Here is a 14,120-nt window from a genome sequence, read left to right on the forward strand (position 1 = left end):
ATTAATTAATAGATACCTATACATATGTTCAGAATTCATTTCGGTTCACAATCAGGGAAATGTCTTCTTCTCCGTCTTAATCCTCATTGCTGAGGGTTGTGACCCTTGCAGAAGCAATGACTCTTCTCCAGTTATCCCTTGACTGCGCTGCACGTAGCGCTCCAACCACTGAGGTGCCTGCTGCTGCCTTAATTTGATCGGTCCATCCTGTGGGGATCTTCCTCTCCCTCTCTTTCCCTCCAGGCTACCGATCACAACTAGTCGTTCCAGGCTATCCTCGTTCCCACGCGCAACGTGTCCAAAGAACTGGAGAATCCGTTGGTTACAGATATTGGCCAGAGACAAGCCATCCAAGCGTAGTTCCTGGCGAATGGACTCATTGGTGCGTCTAGCTGTCCATGGAATTCGGAGCATGCGCCTCCAACACCACATTTCGAAGGCATTAATTTTCCTCCTTTCTGCTGCTTTTATAGTCCATGTTTCAGCAGCATAGAGAAAAATGGAGTGGACCAAGCTCCTGACAAGCTTCATCTTGGTGTTGTTACTCACACCCCGGTCTTTCCAGATTTTGTCTAGCTTAGACATGGCACTTTTGGCGATGGCGATACGACGTCTAATCTCTCCTTCACAAGTTCCTTCATTGCTGATTTGAGATCCAAGGAACTGGAACTCGTTTATTATCTCTAAACCTTCGAGTGAGTTCCCGAGATCACCAAACTTCTTAGATCGATCTATGATCATGAACTTGGTCTTGCTTTGGTTAATCTCTAGTCCCAGTGCCTTGCTCTCAATCTCTACTCGTTTAAGGAGATCTACCATCTCTTTTGGGTCTTTGGCCAAAAGTGTTGTGTCGTCCGCATATCGTATATTGGACAGCTTTACGCCACCAATGGACACTCCTCCATTCCATTCGTAGAGAGCCCTGCGCATGATGTATTCCCCATAGATGTTAAACAGGTCAGGGGAGAGTATGCATCCCTGTCTTACACCTTTCTCAGTGGGGAAACTTGCAGTGTTTATGCCATTGATTCTTATGATTGCCTTACTTTGGGCATAAAGTCCATGGATGAGTTTTATCAAATGGGATGGGACTCCCATCTCCATGAGTACTTTCCACAGATGTTCCCACTTCACGCAGTCGAAAGCTTTTTTGTAATCGATAAAGCATAAAACTGTTGGCGTCAGGAACTCTCGGCTTTTTTCGATCACTTGGCGGATGTTGAGGATCTGCTCTCTTGTTCCTCTTCCTTTCACAAAACCAGCTTGTTCCTTTGGTATTTGCCATCCAATGTAACTGTGTAATCGTGCTTTTAGAACATATAGCATTATCTTGCTGGTGTGAGAGATAAGTGCTATTGTCCTATAGTTTTCACACTTTTTGGATGAGCCTTTTTTGTGAAGAGGAATGAAAACAGATTCAGCCCATTCCTGAGGCCATGTTCCCGTTCTCCATATGAGGTTGCAGAGATCCAGCACTGTTTTTATGCCCTTATCCCCTAGTTCTTTTAGAAGCTCGGCCTGTATGCAGTCATTGCCGGGGGACTTGTTGCATTTTAGTTTTTTCAGTGCATTTCGAATCTCTTCTTCCAAAATGTCGGGTTCCATGGTTTGATTCTCAAAGGAAGGACTTCCTGCTGTTGAGGTCTCGGCATATAGTCCGGAGCAGTAACCTCGCCATCTCTCCAAGACGCTGCCAATGTCCGTCAGAACGCTTCCATTTTGGTCCTCTATTGCCCATGTCTGAGGTTTGAAGGCACGGGTTAAGAGTTTAACCTTTTGGAAAAGATCCCTTGTAGTGACGCTATTCGCTTTATCTTCTATCTCAGCACAGATATCCAAAATTTGTTTATTTTTGTCTCGTCGGCAATGTCTTTGTATATCTTTATTGAGCCTAGAGTATTCTTGTCTCGCTTCTGCAGATGAGGTTCCTTTTACTCTCATCGCTTTTCGCTTTGATATCATATCCCATGTGGGGTCTGATATCCAAGATTTCCTCTTTTCATTTCTCGGCTCCTGATATTTCATTGCAGTCTTGACAATTTTCTCTTTGAGACTGTTCCAACGCTGTTTGACATTTTCTGAGGAGTTTACGTTGAAATCAGCGTCTTGTTTCCTGATATCTGTGCCACAACATTTAATTGCTGGCTCATTGAGGTTTAAAGTTTTAAACTTATCCCTTTTTATAATTTTGAACTTGGCTCTGATTTGTGCAATCAGCAGTTTATGATCAGAGCCGCAATCTGCACCAGGATAAGTTTTAACATTACTTACTGATGAGCTCCAGCGGCTATTTATCATGATGTAATCAATCTGGTTGCGACATCTATCACCCGGTGATATCCATGTGTATAGGCGTCTGATGTGCTGTTTAAACCAAGTATTCATGATAATCATTTTTTCTTCAATAGCAAATTGGATCAAACGTTCACCTCTATCATTTTGGGTGCCAATTCCATAATGGCCAACTGCACCTTCGAGGTAACTGTTTGATCCAACTTTTGCATTGAGATCACCAATAACCATTGTTATTTCTTTATTGGGTATTTGAGCCAGCGTTTCTTTGAGAGCAGAATAGAAAAGATCAATATCTTCATCTGGAGCATCGGCAGTCGGTGCATACACTTGTACAATATTCATTTTGCAGGGTTGAGTGTTCAGTTTGATGTGGATCATTCTGTCATTAATGGGGTTATATCCAATGACAGACTTACTTAACTGAGATGTTAAAATTACCGCTACCCCACTAAATGTTGCATTTGCATTGCCTGAGAAGTATATTGTATTACCGTTTGCTGTTGTTAAGTGTCCATTTTCGGTGCAATGTGTTTCTGAGACTCCTAATATGTGTATGTTATGGTTGGTCATTTCTTTTTCTAGAATATCCGTCTTTCCTGGCAGGCGTAATCTTCTGACATTCCAGGTGCCAACTCTGTGTGTATTACGCACGGATATTCTTGTATTGGAATTAGCTTCACCAGTCGCACATTTCCCACATGGTGCCTGGTGCGTCACACCGATGTGCCTGGTCACCGATTTCCCACCTTGGGGCCCGGACCCCCAGGGGCGCCGGGTGTCAACCGGATCGCTCGACGGCCTTCCTATTTGTTTGCTTACTTTCATTGGGTTGTCTTGGGAAAGTAGTGCAGTGGTTTCCCGTTGCCTTCTGCACCGCAGTACTCCAGTCGTTGAGGCTGTTGCAGCTGCGCCTGGAGTAATCTGTTGGGCAACCGTTCTGGCATCAATTGCCTCCGCTCGCTTCCAGTTCTGATGGGTACTGCTGCCCTCCATCAGTGCAGTAGCCCAGCTAACTCGGGCTGTGGATGCCGGCTGTCCAGTTTCCTGGCAGCCACCATCCTTAGGTACACGGCCTGCACCGGGACCATCCAGGGAGCTCCTCGCCAGTTCAGTACTGATGTGAGCCCTCCAGACCCCCGTCTCCCGTCTGCTCACCTACCCAGGCTTCCAAAGGGGTTGGTTACCGCAATCTCTTCCTGGGTTGCAGAGAGGCCAGTATGTACACAACTTGTATAGTTACATTGTATTGCGCATCTGCACCCACGAACCCCATTTATGCAAGATAATTATTTGAGTAGTTAACTTGCAAATCATGTTGTGTTAACCTTTCCGGGAGTATGGACGTAAATGAACGTCTGTGCGAATTTTCCTTAAAGAGTATCGACGTTTGAACGTCGAAGTTCGTCTGTCAGTTAGTATGATGTAACTTGTATAGCAATGACATCTGTGGTTATTTGTGTATGATTTTGTCATAATTAAAAAATATTTCGAAGAGGCGTTTTTTTTTTAAAATATATTTTAAAATAATTTCTATCTTCATAATACTGTACATCGATTTTATGAAAAAAAAAATTTTTTCATGTATTAAGAACCCACTCATAAGAGGAATCGGACATAAATTTTTGTACTTCTGGAAAGGTTAAAAAAGCAATTAGTTTAGAAAAGTGATGAAAATGTTAATCTTTATACCGTAGTTAATATATAAAGGCGCATTCATTTGCGTATTACATAACGCTCACTCCTTTCAAGAACGTCATAAATCAAAAAACTTGATTTTTCAGGAGAACGTTTTTAAAGTTTACAAATATAACACAATGTATTGAAAATAAATATCAAGTCACTTATTGAACTTTTTACTGTGCAACAGATCTTTTTAGGTAAAACCTGAAGGTTTTTTCTCCATTTGAAAAATATTTAATATATGTAAAAAAATAATTAAACAATACCTTTTCTACAAAATGCAAAAACAACATTTTCTGCCCTGTAGCGGGTAAATATTAAGTTAAAAATATGCCTCTTTTGCTGGGATTTAGTACATTTTCTGGGCATTCCGAAAACATGTACAACTAAAAATTGTAGATTTTTGATTTATGACGTTCTTGAAAGGAGTGAGCGATAAGTCTAGGATAATTTTTGCATTTTAAAATTAATCATAGACAGTTTTGCATGAAGTACTTAGGCAGTTTTGACACAGTTTCAGATTTAAACTTCTATCCTGCCTACTCTAAAGAAATTACAATTTTAATCTATTATTACACTCTTCTATCCATTTCTTCATGCATTAAAGTCTCTTCACTATCAGTTTCTTCTACAGTATTTTCATTTTGTTCTTCTTGAAGAGAACTGTAATAGCGTAGGAATAGAAAATCATAGGAAGCCCAAACTTCCCGAAATGTTTGATCAGAACATTTTGTACATTATTTAACTAAGGAGCTTCAACATTCATTAAAACGGGTTCAATATTTTCCAATGATTTGCCTCCTTCCCAAATGTTTCCATAATTTATGATTTCGGATATTCTTATTTATATATTTTCTTAAAAATAATCTTTTAGAGGCGTTGAATTTATTGTCTGCCTCCATAGTGTAATGATCAGCACGCTCGGCTACTGTTCTGGAGGTCCCAGGTTCGATTTCCAGGAGGGGGTCAAATAAATATAAGTGATTTTTTCACTCCAATATTTATTACATATTACCCTAGACTGGTGCCTGAATCGGAGGGCTGATCATCTTTCCTTCATGTGTTAACAATCGAGATAACACTGCGTTTATATGATGCAGTGAGTGCCCTATGCACCATTGGGGTGCGGATAAGGGTTTGAAGAATATGAAGAAGAAGAAATTTAAAGTGCCAAGATCTAGGTAACGTAAATACGTTTTTGACGCTCGATTTGCACGATTTTGCACAAGTCACTTACGCAAGTTTACGGTTACTTTTTTTTAAAGTGTCGATCGGCATAGCGAGTCTAGCGAGAGTATTGATTTTTCTATTCCATTTTATTCCTAATTTAATGAATTTTGGCAGATAAAACGTTAATATTTTAAATCTTCCACCGATTGCCGCCATTAGCTAATTTTTTAACATAAAGTGGTTTGCAAGGTGCACTCGTCATTAGTTCATTCACATCACACTATTAGATATCTTTCTTTTCTAGTGCGGAAGCTCTATGATATATTTTACTATCAAATCACACAAATCATAATCATTAATGTCAATATAATTGCAACTCAGTGGAGTTATACTTATTTATGTAGTGACGTAAATAATAATAGTAATTAAAGTTTTTTTGTTGCTATTTCATTATTTATTATTTTATTCTTAATTTGTAACTGGCGTGACGAAAACAACAAAGAAAATATTTTCTTCGTACGAAGCCCACACGCGCAAAGAACATCAATAAGCATTTTAAAAAGTCGATTGGTAATAAATCCCAGTAAACTATCCAATTTGTGAAGGTATGAAGGTACTCGTAACAAATTTTAATTAACTTTTTTTCTTAAATATTTTTATGTAGGCGGTCGATGATAATTCATCAATTATCATATCACATATCGCTCACTCCTTTCAAGAACGTCATGAATCAAAAAACTTGATTTTTCAGGAGAACGTTTTTAAAGTTTAGAAATACAATACAATGTATTAAAAATAAATATCAAGCCACTTATTGAACTTTTTACTGTGCAACAGATCTTTTTAGGTAAAACCTGAAGGTTTTTTCTCCATTTAAAAAATACCCTTTTTTCGAAATGCAAAAACAACACTTTCTGCCCTGTAGCGGGTAAATATTAAGTTAAAAATATGCCTCTTTTGCTGGGATATAGTAAATTTTCGGGGCATTCCGAAAACATGCACAGCTAAAAATTGACGATTGTTGATATATGACGTTGTTGAAAGGAGTGAGCGATTTGTCAGGGACAAAGAATAGAGACTTTGAAATTTTTTAATAGGAAAAAATGTTTTCATGAATTCGAGTGAAAGTATTTTTTTTAATCAGCGAACAAAAATAATTACAAAAATGCATTTCAAACGAACTACTACTACTACTACTACTACTACCATCACGCCGTTTCCCCGCAGGGGTAGGCAGAGAGGATGGAACGCCACACTCTTCTGTCCTGACATACACTCCTCGCCTCCTTCACATCCATACATCTAGTCATACATGCCTTCCGATTTCGCAAACGAACTATACGAGTACATATACAAATAGGCAATAAAAATCCAACAAATTTCGGTTTAACATGAATAATTTTACCGTTCAATTTATCAATAGACTCGACCGGTTTATTAGAAAATACATTGTGTTTTTATTTTAATAATAATTTAGTATGGCTATGTTTCTATGTTTTCAGATGCCAGACGCGCCAATGAGAGACCGATTGGTGACCGACTGCCGCAGGAGTCGGACGCACGATTTATGACAATTTTTTTAGTATGTATTGTATGTATATATGTATATAAATGTATGAATTGGAATTTCACACATATTTCAAAAAATATTTCTATAACTATTTTCATTTCAAAACCATAAACATACTTATTTCGAAGACGAATCTATTTTGCAAGCAAAACATGCATGTAATCAACTTCGGTGTCGGCTTGTGGTCCCGTAGTTAGTGTTGCGGGCTCTCAAGTCAGAGTTTCTCGGTTCGAACCCACTCTACATACCTTTTTTTTAATAATGAGCCGCTCGGGCTCACATAAATAGTATGAAATTGAAGTATTTTTGTAAATAAAAAAAAATAAATGCATATTTAGTATGTAATATATAATAGTAAGTAAGTTGTGGAATGCGGGAAAATGCCCATAAATGGCCATGTTGAGGTTCGCCACCCAGTTGGACGCTTTTCCCGCGGAGGCGCAAAGAAGAGGATAGCGCATGAATGCAGGATTGCGACGTGGAATGTAAGAGGACGTATGGATGAAAGAATGATTGAACTGTGTGATGTAATGGAAAGTAAGTGTTTGGATTTGTTATGTGTGACTGAAAACTGGAAAAAAGGTAGTGGATCGATGGAACGCGACGGCACTTTGATTCTCTGGTCTGGACTCTTGGAGTCAGATAGAGCTTGTCGGGGCGTCGCCGCGTTTCTATCACCCAGGATGGTAGAATGTATGAAAGAGTATGTGTTCGTCAACGCAAGTCTCATGTTTGTCAGATTCAAAGTCGGGTTAACAAAGCTACTTGTTTTAATAGGATATGTCCCATCAACTCCGACGGCGAGTCTGAGAAGGATGAGTTTTGGTTGAATGTAATGAGTGTGATGAATGGAAAAATGAAAAATGAAAAGGTAATTCTGGCCGGTGATTTGAATGGCTGGGTTGGTACAAGGAAAGACGGTTTTGAATCAGCGCTCGGTTTGTATGGAGACGCGAGAGTGAACGATAATGGGAAGAGATTGTTCGAGGTGTGTCTGGAATGGAATCTCTTTGTGTCAAATACTTTTTTTGCACACAAGGGAATCCATCAATATACTTGGGAAAGATGTGATGAAAGGTCTATTATCGATTATGTCTTCATTGACTCTAGATTGAGATCCGCCACAGTAGACACAAGAGTGTTCAGGGGGGCCGAAATGGAAACAGATCACTTTTTGGTGGTTTCAAGAGCGATTCTGTTCCAAGGGTGGAGGGCCAAAACAAACAAGGTGGCGGCTCCCTCTAGAGTCAAAGTAGAAATACTACAGAATGATGACATAAGAGTTAAGTTTGAAACAGACGTATGCAATAGGTTGATTGCGGAAGATATAAATGAACTTAGTATAAATGAAATGTGGGTACATCTGAAAGGAAGTGTGTGTGAATCTGCAAAGGTAGTGTGTGGTACAGCGGTACAAGGAAGGAAAAAAGGCGATGCGTGGTGGGATGATGATGTTAATGATTTAGTGAAAGAGAAGAAGAATGCGTGGTTAAAGTGTTTGGCAGTGAGGAATAAAAGCTCCGCTGAGTATGAATCGGTTAAAAAAGTGTACAAGGAATGTAAAATGAAAGTTAAGGAAGGGGTGAGTGAATGAAAACGTTTGTTGAGGAAGGATAAAGGAGTAAAAATGACAAAAAATTTCCAAGAAAATATAAAAATTTTCTGGAAAGAAGTCAAAAACTCCCGAAGTCTAAGCTTGAATGGATGTACGAAATAGATTGCAGCGAAAGACGGAAAAATGGTGACGAATGAAAAAGATATCAAAGAGAGATGGAAAGAATATTTCGAGGAGGTGTATGAAACACATACGATTAATAACGTTAGTGACGCAAGTACATTTCCCCGAATATGTGTGAATGATGTTTCAAGAGAGATAAGTATGGAAGAAATTAAGAATGCCACTAAGTCCTTGAAAAATGGAAAGGCTCTAGGATTCGACAATTTTGCCGCAGAATACGTCAAGAATGGCGGTGAAATAGTTCTCACATGGTTGCATAGGCTCTTTAACCGTTGTCTGGAGGAGAGTTATACTCCAGTGGATTGGAGAAGGGCAGTTATAATGCCTCTCTACAAGGGTAAAGGTTCTAGGGTGGAATGTGGGAACTATAGAGCAATCAGTCTATTGAGTGCTGTTGGCAAGATGTATGGTCGAATCCTTATTGAAAGAGTGAGAACCATAACAAAGGACAAAGTGTGGGATGTCCAGAGTGGATTTATGAATGGAAGAGGATGTACGGATCAAATTTTTGCCTTGCGCAACATTACGGAAAAGTTTTTGGCCAAATCCAAAAGCTTTTCTGTGCTTTTGTGGATTTGCAGAAAGCGTATGACCGAGTTGATAGAACGAAGCTATGGAAGGTGTTATCTGAGTATGGGGTAAGCAGTAAACTTATCCAAGGCATAGCATCCTTGTACGAGGATAGCACTGCATGCATAAGGGTAAGTGGTTCATTTTCATCCTGGCTTAGCATCTCTAAAGGTGTTAAACAGGGATGTGTAATGTCACCGTTGCTGTTTGACCTATACATGGATAATTGCATGAAAGAACTGAAAGATTTAAATGTTGGAGCTAGAATGAATAATTTGACTGTCTGTTGCCTTTTGTATGCTGACGATGCTGTTCTTCTTGCCGATAGCAGAGAAGACCTGCAGGCGTTCGTGACAAAAGTGTATAATGTGTGCAAGGAAAGTGATTTATTGATGAATGTTAGCAAATCCAAGATTATGGTTTTTGAAAGAGAAGAATGTAGATCTGGGTGAAATTTTGGTAAACGGAAAGATTTTGGAACAGGTAGATGATTTAGTTTATTTGGGTAGTATGTTTTCTAGGGATGGAAAGATTGATAAAGAAAGATAGAAAGCAGAGTGAATGCTGGGAACAAAGTGAATGGTGCACTGAAATCAGTTATAGCAAATAAAAACCTATCAGTGGAAGCTAAACTGGCAGTGCACAACGGAGTCCTGGTCCCAACTCTAATGTATGGAAGTGAAACATGGAGTTGGCAAACGAAGGATGAAAGTAGACTGAATGCAGTCGAAATGCGATCTCTCAGAAGAATGTGCGACAAAACGATGTATGATAGATGTGCGAATAGTGAAATAAGGAAGGAATGCAAAGCTGAGATAAGCATTATCGATAAAATTAAGAAAGGTGTGTTGAGATGGTTTGGACATGTAGAACGAATGAGTGAGGAAAGAACGGTAAAACAAATTTATGAGGCGAATGTTGGTGGGAAAAGAAGCAGAGGAAGACCGAGAAAAACATGGCACGATCAGGTATGCCAAATACTTGAAAGTGGTCATGTTAGGAGTCGTAACAATCGGCGGGTATGTATGAGGAGATGCATGAACGTGGAAGAGGCGAAGAATGTTTGCAAGGACAGAGTGGTGTGGCGCTCTATTCTCTCTGCCTACTCGCCGCATCTTTTCCCTTTAAAATAAGTGTTTGTTTTTTAGTTTTAATAACTATTTTACCAAATTTATTCATTCATTTTTTGTATTTTTGTTTTCCGAAATCACAAACCAGATGTTATAAAAAACAACATTTTCTCTGCATTTTTACAGAGTGGTGCACAGGAAGTAAACAGTTTCTCAGTGGTTACCATTATGGTATATAGATCTTCGGTGTATGAACGTACGTACATAACGTTTATAAAGAAATATTTGTATTATGTCATCATCATCATCATCATCATCGGCCTGTGTCCGTCCACTGTTGAACGTAGGCCACCCGCATGAGTCTCCATCCTCTTCGATCCTCCGCCTTCCGCATCCAGGTCAATCCCGCTATTCTTCTTATATCGTCAGTCCATCTTGTAGGGGGTCGGCCGATGCTTCGTTTACCAGTTCTTGGGCGCCATTCCAATACTTTTCTTCCCCATCGACCGTCGTCTCTTCGACAGATATGTCCTGCCCATTGCCACTTGAGTGCCTATTCGTCGGGTAGCATCCACTACTCGAGTTCTTCTGCGTACTCCGAGCATGGATCTCTCCATAGCACGCTGGGTGACTTTTATTTTATGAGTAAGACTTGCTGTTAGATTCCACGTCTCTGCGCCATAAGTTATGTATTGTATTGTATTATGTATTCTCCTAATATTATTATATGTATTTGTAATTCAAATAGATGAAAATTGAATTCAATTAATGTCACTCAAATAATCAGATATTTACTTACATAATACACACCCCTGTATTCAATACATACATACTGAGAAAAGATATATTATAGGTATCTACCTATAACTATATAGGTAGTACCTATATAGATGAGTCCCGTCAGTTCCAAAGAATGAACTATTAATTAAGATCGAATTTCGCAACAACTAAACCGGCGGCCATTTCATTCCTGTCTTCAAAATATAAGTGCAGAACAACTCGGAATTCTTTTCGAATGATTCGAGAGTCCGGCATTTCAGTTAGCGTGATATAATGGATGATGGCTTGGCTTGTGCTTTGTATCTCTTTCTTCGGGTCGGTGCTCTCGATCGGTGCGTGATCACGGTGCGCGTAAATTCGATCACGTTAAACTGTCGTAAGCGCTTTTATTTTTAAAAACCGGACTGCCGGACGGTAAAACACGGTAAAGCACAGGCGCTCTAACAGTAAAATTCTAAATAAAAATAAGATGGCGAAAAGAAATGGCGCCGACACCTATTTATAGATTATTTATTATTACACTACTTAACAATACCGCTTCCCTTTCCTGCAAACAAAACGTCCATACGCTTACAAAATTATATACCTACATACAACAATTATACAAATAACCCTTGATAAAACCGGATGGCAAAATATGTCAATAGATAAAGAAGATCAATGCTGTGCCTTGTATTTTCGATTTTGATAGAAGCAATGTTTTATCCTTTTTCTGTGGTCTCTCCCAGCAATTTATTTTTCTTCCTTTTAATGTTTAATGTTGGAGATGTTATTTACTGTTTTTGCAAATTCCTAAATTTGTGTATACGAAATTCAACCTAATACCCTCAAAAATGTTCGCCTATGTAATCTATATTCGCACGCCTTTTTAATACGCGCTTAAGTGTTTGTTTTTCTGCACTTTGGTCATTATTACCCTCGAGAAGTGTACGCGGGCCATGCGCCATGCGCGGATGTCGTGTTTTGTAAATAATATTTATTTTGACAAATTTATATTACGCAATCATCAGCTTCCTTTCGCGTGCAATTCAATTTTCATCAGATACATTATGTTCATAATACTTACATTAAAAAAATGCATTGTATTTTTATTATAGTAATATTATTTGTTATTTAAATGTTTAATGTGGATATTAAAATAATTCATTCTTCAAACCCTTATCCGCACCCTAATGGTGCATAGGGCACTGCATCATACAAACGCAGTGTTATCTTGACCGTTAACACACGAAGGAAAGGTGATCACCCCCCGCTTCAGGTACCAGTCCAGAATAATATTAAATAAAAATATTAGAGTGAAAAAATCACTTACATTTATTCAATCCCCCCCCCTGGGAATCGAACCCGGGACCTCCAGTAAGATAGTCGAGCGTGCTGACCATTACACTAGGGAAGCGGATTAATTAAATTGCTAATAATTGATTACTTAGTTTTTTCTATTATTTATTATATTCAAATTGGACAATATAAACATTTTAGGGAGTTGGATTACGAATAATTATTTTTGAAATACCCATTTGCGTCTATTATTGTGTGATTATAATAATTTAATTTTAAAAATGTATGTTGTGTGTTCCTATTACTATGATTGTGTGTTGTGTTGATCTCAACATTGATTGAAACTTCCATTAATTGATTCGGCAGTCACTTAGTGGTAAAATCTATCCATTTTTTATTTAAGTTTTACTTAGTAAATACTACTTTTTCTACTAGTGGTATTGGTACTACTATAGTGGTATTTAATCATTTTAACTTTAATTAAAAATGGATTGATTTAAACATCCGCATTTTTGAAAACTGTAAGTGCCAAACAATTTTTTTTAATTACCTAACGTCCAAGTGACTCAGAAATCTAGCTACACACTTAGGTCTGACTTCGTTATTCGGCGTTTGATCTAATCTATGTACTATAGTAAAACAATACATATATGTAAAGTGACCATACGTCCCGTTTTTAGATAGCCTGAACAACATAATTTTTTCATATTTATTCCTCTTATTTTCTTTATCAACATTCCTTTTCATTTTATTAATACATAAAAACTATGAAAAAATACATGTTTTCTTGAATATACATACTAATACGTAAAAATTGGTACATGTCCCGTTTTGAGGACAAACATAAATGGTCAGTTTAGTTATAGTACATTTTACGCTCACCACGTTTTTTTCCCTCCAAATTTTATTTTATTTTTATTTATTCGGGAATTGTACAGCTTACATATAAAGAAATGATGTAATAAACAATAGTTACATTAACAATAATTGACATTACATTACATTAACAAAAAAATAGTTACGTTAAAAAAAGCCTATTAAACAATTCCACATTTATGTTATAAAACTATTAAAAAACATTCAGAGATTTAAAAAAAGGCTATCTTAATTTATTTTTCTTCCCAAATGTTGGAGATGATATTTACTGTTTTTGCAAATTTCTAAATTCGTCATACGAAATTCAACCTAATATGTTTTGAATATTGAAAGCATCAACTTTGTGGATCATATTGATATATTATTTCGAGAAATAAAAATACTTTGTGTTTTGATCCCCTCATATTTTTATTAACCAACTAGTTTCGGCAACAACCTGTTGCCCTCTTCAGCCTAATAACTTCAAAAATGTTCGCCTATGTAATCTATATCCGCACGCATTTTTAATTTGCACTCAAGTGTTTTTCTGCAATTAGGGCATTCTTACCCTTCAGAAGTGTACGCGGTCACGCACGGCTGTCGTGTTTTGTATGTTATATGTATTTATTTTGACAAATTTACTTTACACAATCATTATCTTCATTTCTAAGTTTGTCTGATATATTATGTTCATAATACTTGTATTAAAAACATTTGTGCATTGTATTATCATAATACGTAGTAATATTATTTGTTTTTTTTTAATGTTTAATGTGGATATAAAAATAATTAATTACCATTTTTTCCTTTGTCCTCTATTATATTTAAATTGGACTTTAATATAGACATTTTAAAGAATTGATTACAAATCATTATTCTTGAGATACCCGTGTGTGTCTATTATTGTGTGATTAAAATAATTTAATTTATAAACAAATGTACATCGTATGTTCCTATATTATAATTATTGTGTTTGGTGTTGATGTAAACATTACTTTATACGATGTTCCATGCGGACACTAGCAACTAGCAACTCGGCTGTCCAAATTTAAAACACAGTAAGGGACATTTTTTTGTAGTAGGTTTTTTTTTTGCATTTATGGACTAAGTAGAC

The sequence above is a fragment of the Brachycentrus maculatus genome, unplaced genomic scaffold (genome assembly GCF_059751285.1).
Source record: "Brachycentrus maculatus isolate JH-2025_06_01 unplaced genomic scaffold, ASM5975128v1 h1tg000124l, whole genome shotgun sequence".
In the NCBI taxonomy this organism is placed as follows: Eukaryota; Metazoa; Arthropoda; class Insecta; order Trichoptera; family Brachycentridae; genus Brachycentrus; species Brachycentrus maculatus.